At 41.7% G+C, this 16,654-nt stretch overlaps 1 protein-coding gene across 1 annotated transcript in view; it reads left to right on the forward strand.

The window, feature by feature from the left end:
* Positions 1–16,654, forward strand: part of sorcs3b (sortilin related VPS10 domain containing receptor 3b) — an 81,269-nt gene that overhangs the window by 22,218 nt on the left and 42,397 nt on the right. The window contains exon 3 of the mRNA XM_088385534.1: positions 14,119–14,274. The gene's annotated coding sequence lies outside the window, so the exon portion shown is untranslated. The remainder of the gene's footprint in view (positions 1–14,118; positions 14,275–16,654) is intronic.

Below are 16,654 nucleotides of genomic sequence, written 5' to 3' on the forward strand. Positions count from 1 at the left end.
TTTCACGAAGCAGTCAAAGTCACTTCTTTCTCTTTCAAAAGGCGCTCAGCTTGAAGATCTCATTCTGTTTTGTCCTGTTGTTTTTAGTCAATACTGTTTTCCCCCCCCCTCTCTCCCAGTGACAGGAATCCACTTCATGCAATGATTTAGCCCCCTCTAGTGTGTAAAGACGTGATGACGTCTACAATGCATTCTCATGTGACTGCTTTAAATGCTTTTATTAAGATTTTGCAAACACCACGGGGGGAAAAGGACAACAAAAGCACCATGAGCCATCAAATATATTTTTGGAAGTAATATTGGATTATGACAAACATTTCATCTGAGTCCATCAGTGCCCTGAGGAGCCATTAGCCTCCCGCGGTTCTTGCTCTGCTGCTTTTTGTCACATTTTTTCCCCCTTCTCCCCACATCGTCAGATAACACAAGGGGGCGCTATACAGCAACGAAGCCATTAGCTAATTAGTGTGGGCCTCGTAAAGGATTATATTTGAGCTTGGATAAAATTGAAAACAAACAGGTCTATTTGGACACATTTTCTTCATGGTCGTCGTCTTCCAATTTGCCCTTGCGCCACTTTTCCCTTTCTCTTGTCTTTCTCACTCCGACTTGTGTGCAATATGCTAATAAGGCACGCTCCGGCAACTCCCTGGGTGAGGATCACTTATTAAAAGCATAGTTGGGAGGGTTTATGTAAATTGGGGCAAATCAAAGTAAGCGCTAGCCCATTTCTATTGCATGTGTTGTAATAGTTTATTCCTCATATTGCTTTTTGTTGTTGTTACTTTCTTTTGCCTTCACCTCAGAGTGTCACCGAGGCCTACTTTTAACGCTCGGATTTATGTCTGGCCGTGATGCAAACCGTTTGCTCGTCTGCAAAATGGAAAACTTTCATTTCCTGTCGAGTGGATTGACAGATTTGTTAGGAGAAAAAGATGGATAATATCCGCCTCGGCCGAAGGCTGCCACGAAGTAGTCTGACACAGACACTGATTAAGCCTCTCGAGATCTGAGGAGATTGTGGGTCTTAGTTGGGAGATGAGGGTGAGGGTTGTATAAAAAAAAAAATACCCCCAAAAAAAAACAATAAAAAAAAAGAGGGCTTAGGAACAAAAGTGCAAATTGGATTGGGCAGGATAAAAAAAACAAAACAAAAAAACGTCCTATGGGTGGTCGCCTTTAGCATGCTGTGCAAACATCATTTGCGCTGATTTGAATCCAGACCATTAGGTAGAGGCTTCTTTTTTTTTTTTTCTGGATGTTTTTGAGGGGAACTGTCACTTCTTCCCAAATCAGCTCTGCTCAAGTATTGTAATGAAGGAATTAATTAAACCTCTTGACACGCATACGGGCTTATATTTATACCACTGTAATGTGCTTGGCCCCCTCCTGGCCCCTAGCTCACCTCGCGGCGCCCTAATTTGGATTGCAGAGGCCAGTCGGTCATGTTCCATATTTACATTTCTACTGTCGAGGAGCAGAGGTCAAGCCTCCCGCAGGCAAACGTGCACACTCGGCAGTCTTTGTTTGGGTGCTGAATATCGCTTGCTGGGGTTCTGCCCCCAACCCCCACCCACCAGCCCGCTTCGCCGGCCCCCATTTTCAGTCATTTAGATCGAATGACACTGCCTCACTTCAAACCGAGCGTATAAATTGATTAACTAGATTGAATTTTTGTTTAAAGCCAAGTACCAGTGCAGTACCTCCCATGTGAGCAGAAATTGAGTTTACATAAAAATAACAAATGGATTTGTATTCGCGTGCTACGACAAATGAAATTTGCAAGTGTTGGCGATGAAGTGCTGCCTCCACAAGTGAAAACGCAAATCAGTTCAATTAGCCGATGTTGGCTTTTCTAATTATAGAGTATTGAGTATCTGCTCACTTTGTCGCTCGCGCTCCACCCCCAGTCGTCATGGCAACAAAACTCAACGGTATGATAAATAGATAATAGATATCCTGTCATTCTAATAACCTTTTATTTTAAATCGTTAACATGGATGCAGAAAATGTTTCATTCTTTTATCTTTGCGCTTTGACGCCAAGAATGTAATCTTTTACAAAGACGACAGTTCGAAAGCACACATGACTCCCTAACATGCGTATCAGATAAAATAACAAACTCCCTGGAGAGCGCTTTTTCTTTTTTTTTTCTTTACGTTTGAACATACATTCCATGTTCTAATGAGATAGCATGAACTGCATCATGACGTATTATTCGAGATGTAAAGCCTCCCTTGGGGGTGTTGCTGCTACTATACAGACATTAAAAATGGATGACTTATCGTTGACACAGGGAGGGGAAATATTTAAATAAGCTTGCACGGGCCAACCGTGATGTGCTCCTGTAGTCCCGAGAGGATTTAGTGGGGAAAATCAAATGCAGTCTTTGTATATTTATAGCGGGGCTATTGTACTTGAATTATAAATCACTTCAGACTTTGAGTGGAAATATTGCTGAAAAGTTGCAACAATTTTTTTAATTTTGGCTAAAACTGAGAATAGTCCTCATAATCAATAGTGTGCGGCCTAAAAATGGAAATTCCCAAAAATCGGCCAATTCATCAAGATTGCATCTTATCGGTTCCGCTTCAGAGTCCCAAAAAATTATTCTCTTGGGGTTGAAAATCGTGTCAAGTTGATTTTAGTTACGAGTGATTCACCACAGATACCGCCAAAGCGTGTTAATGTCAAAAGTTTGGACTTCCCAGGAGAATTATTTGATAAAAATCTAAATGTATAACTCAAGCAAAGTCCCCCACTGGCTTTGTGAAAGAAACTGTGGGGGATTGCTAAATCCAGCCTGACACACAGAAAGACCTTCATGATGGGAAAAACGGAATCTGGGACTTCAGCGGGGAGGGAAACTTCCCTGACGTGAAGTCGGAAGGCTTGATATAATTGTGATTCTAAAAATCAATTAGAGAAAGAATAGAAAATGATTATTTGCGCTCCGGCCTGCCGTCTTCCCGTCATTCATTCGCTGACTTGCTTTCTATTTTAAATATGAAATGATCGTCCTTCTCCGGCGTTCCTGGCAATCAGCGCTAATGAACTACTTTTATCATACACGCGAGTGTGGCATATTGACTGCACTCACGCTGATATAGTTACACAGAATCAGGCCGACATTAGTGACAAACGCAGTTCAATAACGTCTCTGTCTGGATGAAAGCAGCCCCCCCCCCCCCATATAAAACCATCAGAGGGCAATCGATGCGCTTTCATCCCTGGGACGGAAATTGCACTCATAAGGCCGCAACTCTGTGACGCCCCCCCCTCCCAATCCAAAGTCAAATCATTAACATCAAGCTCCCGGGGAAGAAATCAAAATGTCAGCCCGCTCCGGAGTCTCAGGGCAGATGATGATCGTCGCCATTCCTCAAACACTTTCATTCTCATCGCATCAGGCGTCGCAGCGCCCCCCGTCGCTGACTCTTAACTGTATTCAACGTGGCGAAGGGCTCCGTGCTGGGCGCGACGCGTGTTCAAGAAGTTTTTGAAGAATTATTGAACATAAGGCGCTCTGACGTTTCGCCGTACTCGGAGACAGGCGTTATGAATAATGGCTACGTATTCCCCAAAGGCCTCATTACTATGGCTCCGTAGTTACGTCTCAATAAAGCAAGTCGATAAAAATGTTGCCTATTGTTGACGTAAATGGAAATTACAGGTGCTTAGAGTTAGGTGGTCTTCCGAAATGAATTTATTCCCGTGAAAACGGTTATTCCGGGTTCCGAGAGCATCGGTTCACGAGACCTATTTGCCCCGACGTTTCGATTACGAGTCGGTAAGTTATTCCGTTAAGTCTTGAAAATTCACCGCGATATATTTTACATGCTTAATGTTTTGGTGCTGACCCACTTTTGGGCTCTTTAATGATTCACTGATCCAGAGTTCTTGATGAATCCTGACAAACTTCTCCAGGCTGGTAGCAGTCTATTCAATTCGTTGCTTTTTATATAGTGTGCAGTAAAGGGAGGAAAGTTTTATTAAGGCCGTTTTCATTTTGAGCAGTCTTAGGAGCATGTGACTTTCACACTCAAATGGACTCAACGGATCCTTAAAGGAGCAACCACAATAGGTGGAATTGTTTTTAAATGCAAATTTGCAGTTTTCACCCAAATAAAAAAAGATCTGTTTTTAAATTGTCAGTTTGACCTGACGGCAACAGCCCTATTGGTACCTTGAATTTGATTTTCAAGAAACCACCGCGCCCGAAGAACAACAACCAATGCGTGACTGACGAAGAATAAAAAATGTGAGATTAAATTAGAGGACAACCAACTTTAAGCAACAGTAGCAAAGGAAAAAATATTATTTTTGGTTCAAGCGGCAAAAATGAGAAACTAACTTAAACTGTCTATACCTGAAAGCACAGTATTAGCTTGATGCTAACAAGAGCATGCTGCTGTTTCTCACAGCCATATAAAACATGATCAATTCAACAATAATCCAATAGAACAACTATTGAACAATCTGTGTTTTTTGAAATCCCAAAAATCCATCCCGAACTGACATATGTAAGTTTGGAGCGAAAATCAAAAACCTCCCTTCGGCCTTGTTATTGTTTACTTCATTATTTGACACTCTTAACATGGCCATACGCCATTTCCCATCTTTTAAATGTCAAAAAATAATCAAAAAGCCTAAAGGTCTCCTCCTTCCGATAAGCTTAAAAGCAATTCAAGCCGTACTTTCTCGGAATCAAAGTCAAACCGTAGAATCGGAACACTTAGCGCAGGTTCATCGTTGAAGGACTCGAAGCTTACGAATTGAGCAATTAAAATGATAATTTAAAATGTTCATGCTTTTGATCATCTGGCATTCAGGGTAAGTCCTATATAAGCCAAGGCCCATCGTGCATCCTCCCAATATAACTACACATGTACGTATAAGCGCTATAGACAAATATAAACGTGTTTCTGTATTCGCTCCAATCCAAACACAATCTGCCACGCGTGCATATATCATTTCTGAGAAGCCATTTGAACTGTTTACTGTTGCAAAAGCAATTAGAGGATCTAAAAACACCATCTCCTCCGCTCAACTCACAGCAAGCAGATGAAACACAATTGCTGCGATTATTCTCCAGCAACAACTTGTAATTATTCGAGTAAATCTTTTCAGCATTATCAACTCGAGAGCCATTACGCAAAGCCGACTATTTGAGCCGTCAATCTGGTGTTGGCTACGCGGGAAGATGCTACATATTTACTTTGGAATCACTCATTTATACTACGCCGACATTATTTTGCGACAAGAACACGTGTCCGCGAGGATCCGGATCTCTGGGTTGGAAAAAGTCGGGAATAACACTCCACTGCGTTTTGAAGGAGAAGAAACTTTACAAAGCTTCACTAGAGGGAAGGTTGTAATAAAAGACTGATAAAATATTCATCACAGTTAAATCAGAAGAAAGGAAAATGAAAATTAAGATGCTATTTCTCTCAGACACAATGGAACTGAGTTGGGCAACTGTACTATATGAAAGGGTGACTTCTTTTTTGTTCATTTGGTATTTGTTTACGTCATAGAGAAACAATGAAATGTGCATGCCAGGCCAGTAGGTGGCAGTGTAACCAATTTCTAATCAAAAATGAATGAAATTGCTTGATTGATAAATATTTAGTTTTCCTTTGCGCTTAAAACTCGGAAACCAGTGTCTTCAAGCTAATGCTAAGGAAGTTAGCGTTACTTTGTTTTCATCGGGTGGTAGTGTGGATAAATCGGCAAACCTTTAGTGTACTGTGTATTTCGAGACTTGTTCTTCCCTCCAAACAAAATAAAACATTTTACACTCAAACACACAAACTTGGCTCTTTAAATCAATGTTGACATGTTTTTGCTTCCAGAGCTAACGTCTTTAAAAGAATAAATAAGTAAATAAAAAAAGCGATGAGCCGTATGAAAACAGCTCGGGCCTCAGAGGACGACCCGACCGCCGAAGTGAGGCGACCGGCTCTGCTCAGCGACCCGAGCAGCAAAACGGCAAAGCGGCAGAGCAGACGGTGGCGCCGGCACAGCTCGATCAAACAACTTGAGGACTAAAAGGCCAAGACGCGGGACACAAATTGACTTGGGGTGCGGGGGAGACCACCGCCCTCCCCAGTCGGCTAACCTTCACAGTTTAGGGAGGCGTTTTTGGAGGCGTGCCACTGCCATTTAAAATCCATTCACAGTGTTGATACCTTGTTAGCGCGTATAAGACTTGGTGGGCTCACCTTTGCACAGGTGGAAGAAGTACTCAGATTCTGGGGGGAAAAAAAAACACTGAATACAGTCGGTAGAAAAAGTCTACACACCTCTGTCCAACTGTTTTGGTCATCCAAAAAAATGAGACCAAGATAAATTAATTCGTTTTTATACCATCACTATAATCCAAAACAAATTCAGAAAAATTATTGAACATAGAAAAAAAAAAATTGCTATAATGCTGGAGGGGACTAGTTTTACATTGTAATATCACCACTCACCACTAGATGGCAGGCATGTCTTAATTGCACTTACACTAGGTCTTACGCTGCCTAGTTTCCCCCCAGTATGATTGATGAAAAATTGCGGCCTCCTCCGGCATTTATGTCGCTCATCCCCGCGCTAGAGACACTTATTACAACCATGACTATTGATTGAACACCATCAGCACTATTTTTTTTTTTTTTAACTGCACAGCCACAGGCACTTTTTGTACCAGTCGACTATTTACTGCCACTCAGAGAGCTGCGCTTTACATAACATTAAAGCGAAGCAATATGGAAACTGCCTGATAGAGCCTCATCCGTCTCCTTTTTCCCCACCTCCCTTATTTTAAGAGCGTGGGAGAGGTCCACGCGCAATTAATCTCATAAATCTAACAAGTTTACGATCTTTTTATTTTAACGACGCGTGATGCGGAATTAATGGTCCGGTGCACTTAAAAGAAAAATGTTTACACGTGCGTGCGCTAATTAGCGCCGGAGCCATTTGCAATGTAAATAGCGCACACTTGCGGCGATGCGTTTAAAACGTCAGCCAGCCGTACGGGCTGCCACAATGCGGGAGAGAATAAAGCGCTAATGTGCCGGCGCAGACATCTAAATAAGACCTGCCGAGAGAACATAATCTTCCTCTGCCATGTTGCCTCATATATTGTGATGCCTCGCCTTGTTTGTTTTGTGTTTGGCTGGCTGCTTTCAAAAGGGAAATGATGGCGATATTTTCTCGTCAAGCGTAATGACCTCCCATTTGGAAATCTTAAAAGTCTGCAAGAGGGCTGCGCGCTGCATTGTGATAAGCCTCCAGGCTTGAGCGGGCTTTATTCTTCAAGACAAAACACTTTTCAGGCAACACAAGTGCAAAACAAATAGAGTATTGACGAAAGCGCTACTAGCAAACAATGAGGAAAGACAAATTGCGCCTTTAAAACAGTCTCTGAATGTATTAATAAGTCTGTGCCCTGGTTTTCCTCTCAATAGCGCAAGGATCAAGAATTATTGCACACTTTACACCCTTTTTTTTGGTCTTGCTGAAGGTAGCGGATTATAAAGGAGCTGGGCCTGCCCATGCAATTGACAGACTGTATTCCCTGCTACAAAAATGAGAGTGGCTTTTGTTACCATGCAACTGGGGGCAGAGCGAGTGAGAAAGTGGAAAAACGAGCTCCGATACGACGCATGCAAAATTCACAGTGGACGTTAAAAGTCTACACACCCCATTCAAAGGCTATTTTTTTGATAAACCTTTTTCACCATTAATGTTGATATAGGTCAAGTGGAAGTAAAATAACTGCGATAATGTGGTTGCATTTGTGTACACACCCTATTATAATTGGGATGCACGTGATAATATATACATTGTGGGGCGAGTTTGTTATATTTCAATGAAACCAAGGTTAAACCAGGCATTTGTACACTTTTTATATCAACTGCACTTGTTTATGTTCAATCTGAACAGGAGTGCAGGCCTTCCATATAATCATCTAATTGTATACCAGCCATTAAAATGTCAATTTTCCATAAGTATGTCAAAATATATCTCGTTTGTCAAAAATACTGTGCGGCCATGGCATTACAACGTCCCGACCAATCAGCTCCCAGCGGAGCCCTTGTACTCTCCCAAGTACATTTGGTTTGATTAATGCATTTGAGATGTTTTCCTGAAGAGAAAAGGAAGCGAGTCCTAAGATGAAATGGCTTGTCGACCTCCTGAGCCACCGAGATGGCTTTAACTCCGCAGATGAAACCACTACAGTTCCAATTGGACCATCCTACAGCCTAATTGCTGCCAGTAAATGGACTCAAGTCAACTGAGGATTGCTTTCTGATGATTCGGCTCACTTTGATGACGGGAGCAGCCGTGTAATATTTTCTCTATAGTGTGTGTGGAAAAAGACAGGTAGCAGAACTGTAAGAGTATCAAGTGCTAAAAGAACGCCATTGTTAAAAGAAAAACATTTAGACACGGTCAGAATCATATTGTTGTAATACGTGTTTTTTTTTATCCCTAATATTTTGAAGAGTCTCGCTTTTTGAAATCCACTCGAGCGCGGACACGTCAAGGGGATGACCAAGTTTGTTGCAGCCGCTTTTGGAGGATGAGAGGAGCGAATCCATTAATTGAACTTGGTGAAGCAATTATGAAATATGCATGCGGAACTTATTGCGTCAGTGGGAGAAAAGTCTATTATTGTCCCGGCTGCTGGTTTTAGCATTGACGTTTTAATTGGCGATTCTCGGCAAGGCGCTGGTGGAAAGTTTCTAGGACATCTCTGAAAGAATGTTCAATTCTAAGCTGGTCACGTATACAACTGCACACATAAATACATTTCTAGCACTTGAGAGGACGTACAGCATGTTGATTTCAATTCTCTTATGCCCCCCAAAGTAAATGCACCTCGCTACAAGCCCTCCCAACAAAATGATGATTTATGTCGTATAAAGTGGACTTTTTGTCCTCAAAAAGAAGGTGAGTCCCCGCTATGAGCTTACGTAAACACTTTATTGTCCCCACTACATACGGAATAGCTGCCGCGAGCAAACGCAGGCAGAGTTATTGAAATGGAGTCGACCGAGAGAGCTCGGCGACGCCGTTGATTAAACATTAAGGAAGAGATATAATGCCATTTTACCATTGTGAGCTATCCCAGCCCTTTGTGCTATCATTTCATTTTTTGCCCTTGAACTCCAAATACGCGGCTGTCTGACAGCGTGGAAGAAATAATGATAATGAATTATGGATATGTCGCAACTTGGATTTGTCTTCATTGCAACTTGAGGAAAGTTGAACTGGAGTACCTGCGGGTGTTGTCAGAATAGCCTAGCACTAGCGCTAACGCATATAGCCAGTGATAATCGGTATAGTCGCCCAAAACTTTATTCGAGTCGTGTTACTTACGAATAATTAATTACTCACATTCGGTTCATAACGTAACGGTACTTCCGATCTTGCAAGCGATCGCAAATTAGTTTACTGCTAGCATCCTGCGTACAGAAAACTCGAGCGCTAAGTTATTTAACGTGAACAAATAAGACAATATGTACCCGATTGAATTGCAATAAAAGCAAAATTAGAGTATTTGAGAATGCGTTCAGATGAAGGTCGGTGAAGTCCTGAAGGTCAAGAAATGGCATGTCCCGCTCAAGCAACAACTGTAGGGTTGTTTGTGACTTAAACCCATGATCAGCACAACAATGAATTTGATCCTTGCCAAGATGTCCGCCGTTAACGTTTGTGTGCTGAATAGCAACAAAACCGCTCTTTTGTATTCTGTGCATCCAGCACACAGGGTGCTGTAGAAGCTAATTCTGCTATCATAGCAACTTGATACAATGAAAATAAAAATAAAAAAGCACACAGCTCATTTTAGCTACCAACTACGTTATGGAAGATAGAAATCACTGATTCACATTTCAAACTAGTTTTGGGGGCAGTTAAAGCTCAACTTTTTCTGTCCGTTCATTTAGAAGGGAGCAGGAAGCTAACAGGAAATTAATTCGCTAATCATTCGCAAGATCGAAACCTGGTGCACAGGCCTAAGACTCAATTAAAAGTAAAAAATAGTCCTCCAAATAACTTGAACAAAAGTCTCTCTTGTTTAAATTGTTAAAAAAAGAATGTGTTTTTATTAGGGGTATGTTTGTCTTTTAAAAGTGAGCAATGCTGGCACATTTGAATGTTCTTTTTTTTTTTTTTTACGACACTCATCCTGCTCTTGCAATCACTCTTCGCTGTGCAGCGGCGTACTTATAGATGCTTACTTATTTATTATTTTTTTTATGGTTGCATTTTCATTTCTGCCAGACAGTAAAGAAAGCGTGGTGCAAAATGAAGCATGTTCAGAAGGAGCAGCGGCAGCATACATCCGCAGCGAGGACACCGCAGCGCTGTCCTATTGATCGCTATTATCTTAAATTCATCTGGGTCGCCGTAGTCGTTACCATATATGCTAATCTGAGGTCAAGCGTGTCTTTTTCCATCCATATGAATGATGTCTAAACTGCGAGCCGGATGCACTCGGAATAATGCAGAAGATGAAACTTTAAGTTGAAGAAATATTTTATTTAGACAAAATGCAAATGTTATGAGAATTGTAAGCTAAGTCAGTTGTCCAAGTGTGGCGGGATGGAGGCTAACGCTAGCGGTTTAAAAAAAAAAAACTTGAATATTTTCAAAAATGTATTACTTTGATAAAAGGACTTTCAAATACTTTAGTATTTTAAAATACATTCAAATGTACTTGAAAATACAGTCAAACATGAATGGAAACTTCTTGTTTTTGTGTGGATCTGTTTTTGGCTAGCGATGGTTTCCGAAGTTAGCTTACTAGCCTGTTTCCTCACCATCTTCAGTGGATGACTGCTCTGATTACTAACGGTGTTACGGAACGACGGCCACTCTGTTATTTTATAAAGTAGTGATTACCCAGACGCTGTCATTTTAGCGACATACGGTATATGAGTGACTTATATCGTACGTAATAAAGGGATGCGATATGAAAGTGTCAAATGACATGTTTTGAAAATACTTTTCTCCATAGATATTCTTGGGAAGACATTGTTTGATTTGACAGACAACTATGTTAGCGTGGGTTTCTCCGTGTATGAATATGCTGGCTAAACTGACCACCCCTACACACACACACAAATACACTCACCCACACACACACACAATATAGAACTTAATTAGCATAAGCAGCAACGGTTTGACCTTCCAAACACCAAATGATTATTAGCGTCAAGATTAAAATGTCTGCTGGTGTGTACAGTACTTATTTGCGTGTACTGTTTACACTGATGTGGAATAACTCCCGGAGGCCATGTCCGCGCTGCCGTGTAAAAATAAAATTAACTTTGCTAATTACGTGTGCGTCCATGACGGAATTAACATACGTTTAATTTATTTCCTATCTTGACTCATTTTAAACTGCACACAGGACTGTTCCTTTGTTGTTTTCTTTTTTCAAACCAGTTTTGAAAGTCGTTTTTTGTTACATTAGGAGTGTAATAAACAACAAACCTCTGGTAATATTTATCAAAGACGCAAAACAACTTGATTTTCTGCCTCATTGGCTTTGTGGGTGAGTCACATCCAGTTTGATTGACGCTACCTCGCGGGGATAAAGCACAAAGCCAAGAAGATCCATTCAAACATTGCAAGATCTTAATTGTTCCTTTGAAATCAGAAATCCTACCCGCCACTCTGCCAAAATATATTTTTAGCATTAGCTAACGCTGTTGGCTAATACTGCTGATCCCCCACACTCAATTTGCTTACCCTTTTGGATTTGACACAACTTGCCGTGAATATGCAAGCCATCTTATTCATATTTAACTTATTATTGAGTTTTATATCCACATAAAAAATATAACTTGTCTAACTACATAAAAATAATTCCGACGTGTGACCTTGACATCTTTTGCTATTTCGAGCATGTTAGTTCAACATGTTGAGCACCACGCAACTTTTCATAGCGACGTCCCGTCCTCACCATGAAAACCGTCTTCGTATAAGTTAACAGTTAACTTGTCCAACTACACAAAAATAATTCCCACGTGTGACCTTGATATCTTTTGCTATTTCAAGCATATTAGTTCAACATCTTGAGCACCACACGTAAACATTCCATAGCGACGCCTCGTCCTCACCACGGAAACATCTCCATCGAACTTATAACGCGGTCGGTCATGCGAGCGTCTTTTATTCGCTCGCGCATAGGAAGCGCCTTGATGAAGTTTGCCCTCAAACTCAATTAAAAGCATCATCATGCCAATAGAACAGACACAAGTCCTCGATTATATCAAGGCAGGATTTAATAGACTCCCAGCATGGGTGGGAGTGGTGGCTTGCTGTAATTTGTTACAAGACGCTCCATGGAAGAAAAGGGGGTGGTGTGTGTGGGGGGGGGGGGACTCTGACTCAGAATCTTTTTATTTTTTGTGCTCCCGCCAAGCGGCTATCCTCTCCCTGGAGGTGTTGTTCGACCACTGTAATCACCCCCAGTGTGTGATCTTGCAAGTGTGTCATATAAATGGCGAGTAGCGTTTGTTGTGTGCTACCCCCCAACACCCCGGTCCGGTCCATAATATATCAGGGATCTACAGTAAATCCTGCAGGCGTGTGCAGGAGAGCGATTGGAATGGGGAGAGGGAGGGGGGATTTGGAGACGGGTGACTTGCTAATGGTGTAAGGAATAAAGCCTGAGAACAACGTGCAAGGAATGCACAACACACACATGCACGCAAAAAAAGTTGAAACTAAAAAGGGGGAGGGGGGGGGGTGCACTGTGACCCGCTTGCTTGAGAAGTGGTCATAAGAGAGTTTGGAGCTAAGGGGTGGGGCTTAAGATGGAGTTTGATAGGCCCCTACTCGATGCTATTTAGAGTCATCCGCTGCGCTCACCTGACTCCAAGGTCATCCGAAAGCACATTGGGCTTTTCTTCCGAATGTACATTTATCATCTTTGTTCATCCAGCACCATCCGAGGAGTGCTTCCCCTCCTGCAGAGATGAGCAAGAACATGTCCTTACTTCCTGGAAGTCAGAGAATGGAGAATTTATTTAAGACAGTTTTAAGCTTGATAACATTATTGGAGAAAATTGATGGTGGATTTTCACATTCTGGGAAGATCTTTGGAATTAATCATAAACCAATTTTAAAAAGAACACACACAACACAAACGAAACAAATTGAACGTCGGCATTGTTAATATTAGACACACTACAGTCCGCCTTTTAAAAACCGGTCGACTTAAAAAAAAAAAGCCTTATTGATTGTTGCTGTGTATTCAAAACCACTGCGCCACAACATCAATGAAACATTGATGTCATGTTTCTCAGGGAACTTAATAAAAGTAATTAAAAAATATACAGAATGCAGAATGACTCACAGCTATTGGCTTTTCTTCCTGGGAGGGAGTACTTTTAATTTAAATGTTTGTGTGTATGCACATTCATTTTATTTGTAGGCTGCTACTAAAGGAGGAAAAAAAAATTGGTCCTTGTGTTGAACTTGTTTCGCAGCAAAGGCGGGACACAAACAGGTGCCCCTTTCGAGATTGTGCTCAGCTGAAACGAAGCATTTAACAAATGCTTACCATGCCGTGCTGCTCTGACTTTGTTCAGAGTTTATGGCAAGTGCACCGTAGTCTTGTAAAAGTCCAAGGCTGGAAAATTAAAGTAAAATATATAATAAAAAAGCCATACGAAAATAAGTTGAACTACAGTTTGAGCATTTCATTCAGTGATTAATTTGTGTACCACTAGGGGGAGCCCTTGTAGCCATAATGATACGCAAGATGTTAACAATCTGGATAAGAAATGTATTTTCAAGACCTGAAATATCCTCGATCAATTGAGCCAAGCCTAAAAAGGTTTACGATTGCCTACAGATGCCACAAGATGGCGGTAAAGCACTACATTTAGTGCTGTCGGCCTGACTAAATGAAGCTCTTCATCTCACTTCGACTTTCCTTGAATATAAACAGTCCTCCAAGTTTTTGTACAATTTCTTGTGTTCACTTGAAGTAAAAAAAAAAAAAAAGTGTTGCCTTGTATCGCTGTACATTTTTTCCCCTCATATTATGCAAGACAAAGTGAGAAAAGTAATTTCACCTCTTCCTTTGTTTCTGATATTTTCCGCTAGATTTTGATGGCTCCCGAAAGCAAACGTGCGCTCTCCTGACTGACAGCGTTGCACAACGGGAGAATGAGAACGAGTGAACTGGAAGCAGAAGTGTGATGGAGGGAAGATGGATTCTGCGCTCTCACTGGAAAGCTGTCACAAGTGTCCTCGGCACCTGTAAATATGTTTCTCACACACACACATACACAGACACAAGCCCAGACAGGAGTTCCACCCAAGTGTGTCACTTTTCTATCTCGCCGTGTGAAAGAGCTCAGAGGACGTTGGAGGAAGCGCCTTTCAAATTAGTCCGAAAGAAAAAGTTTTAAATATAGCCAATCCCGGCAGGAAGGAGAGAAATGCCTCACCTCTTTCACTTCCTGTCGCATACACAGGTGAGGAGACGTGACCGCCATCACGTCCGGACTGAACTTACGGAGTCATCCAGAATGTTTCTTTTGACGCTAGTTATTGTTTTTATTTACAATGCGTTTAGCTGCAAACGTCTGCAGATGATTAATTGCGCAACGTCAACGTCTCACTTTGCAGGCAAATGAAATGTGATCTTTCATTAGCTGGTGACTTTTCAATTCCAAGCATGCATGTTGGAGGCATTCAGCCATTGGCCTGGAAAAAAATCAGGAAGCTGCGGGCAAGGAGCGTGCAAATGGGGGAGAATTTAGTTGGATTTTGTACGAGAAGCATGACTATAATAATAATCCAAATTAGAGTTTTGTGTTCAAAATGCATTTCTATTTAACATTTTAACTACAGAGTGGTGTTTTTGTGCACTTTTCTAAGTGCACAACCACTTTTACAGGTAAAGTTTTTAGCTTGCCGCATCGCTCCGCTAAAGTGCTCATTGGACGTCCTTGAGTCCACATTAATGGATTTCGCCGGCCGCAAAAATACTCCTGTAATCATTTCCTGGGAAATTCACATGTATTAAGGCTCGAATTCAGCGAGGGAGCGTTATTTTTATTATTCATCTGGAATGTGTAGTAAGTCTGATTTGCGCTCCAGCGTTTTCCAGAGCGTAAGAATTCTCGGGACCTGTGGGAACCCCATCACAGCATCATATGCGGGTGCCTATTCCGTTTGTAGCTCCTTTGCCGTGCATCTTATTGGAGTGTCTGAAAATAGAGGCGGCTTTATTTTCGGGGATGAAGGCTGCGTCTCTCCATTAGGAGGAGCCGCATCATGAGCGAGTGCCTGGCGTGTCCTTGGAGGCAGCTGAATGCCAGACGGAACCTGCAGCTTCTCTCGCAAATGAGACGGCCCCCACTTCACAGGACTAATGGCGCTTTTTTTTTTGTAAAGTCGCCGGAAAAGTCACAAGTACATTGCAGCGGGAAGACGCCCTTGCGGGGTCAACACCCGTCGATTCTCTTTAAGATGACGAGCGAGCGCAGCTATGAGTACATTTAATGTTGGTAAATGCTAGCTGTCTATTCATAGCTTACCGCGTGGAGATTGACAGAGCGTGAGAGATGTGGGATTGCGTAACGTGATGTTTACCCATTGGCAATTATGTTAGTGGTCCAATTACAGGATGCCAGCGAAAAAGAAATACATTCACAAAGACCGCCTAATTGTGGCAAGATCGGCCATATTTGCCAATTTCACGATGAAATGATGCACTTTTGCCCTCTTTACTTCTTCTTTTGGCAGACTTTAGTCACTACCGAGACGCTTTAAGTGTCAAGGCAGTGATGAAAGTAACATCAAATTCCTAAGTGGCGTACAGTACATCAAAGAGACGTTCATCGCTGCAGGGGGTCCTTAGTTTGCCACGGGTTCGTGTCAAAGTGCCGCGTATTGCGCCGTCATGCAGAAGAGGCCGCGCTCGGTTAGCTCTAATTTTTCTTTTGCTTGTTTTAAAGAGTATGTGTGTGTGTCTGTGTGTATATATATATATATATATATATTTTTTTTTTTTACAAATATTTTGGGTAACATGGCATTTCGATTGTACTAGCTTGCGGCGTATTATTTTTTAAAATTATTTTATATCTGTGGCAGAAACGTAACAACATTTTGTACGCAAGTCCGAATAAGCCGTCGCTAACTGAAACACATGCAGGGGGAAAATTATAATTATGGTAAATATTTGGATGAAACTACAATTATATAGTAAAAAGAGTTGTACACCAAGACCGTAGAAAATTACAGAGCCCCATGTCGGTACAGGCGTCCCTAATGAAGTGTCTGCGACCACACCCAATAAAATAGCCTCGACGGGTTCACAATGCTAATGCTGACATTTCTATTTTATTAACCCAAGCACAAAGAATAAAGCATTACTCAAGCATTTGCATGAAGCGCCTCAACCTGACCTTGCCTTTAAAAAAAAAAAAAAAAAAAAAAAAAACTGTCTGCTCTGCATTGCATTTCTACTCAGGTGCTGAAACACCACAAAAGCTGGGAAACTTTATAATGTCTTCCTCGCATCGCTTTCATCCCGTACAGTTTTACTACGGGTTTCACGGCATCGCCTGTAAACACGGGAGCTCGGTTCTCCGTACGAGATGTCGGGAGAATATTTGGAGCGTAACTA

Source organism: Syngnathus floridae, chromosome 9 (assembly GCF_059516105.1).
Source record: "Syngnathus floridae isolate MCC-2025c chromosome 9, RoL_Sflo_1.0, whole genome shotgun sequence".
In the NCBI taxonomy this organism is placed as follows: Eukaryota; Metazoa; Chordata; class Actinopteri; order Syngnathiformes; family Syngnathidae; genus Syngnathus; species Syngnathus floridae.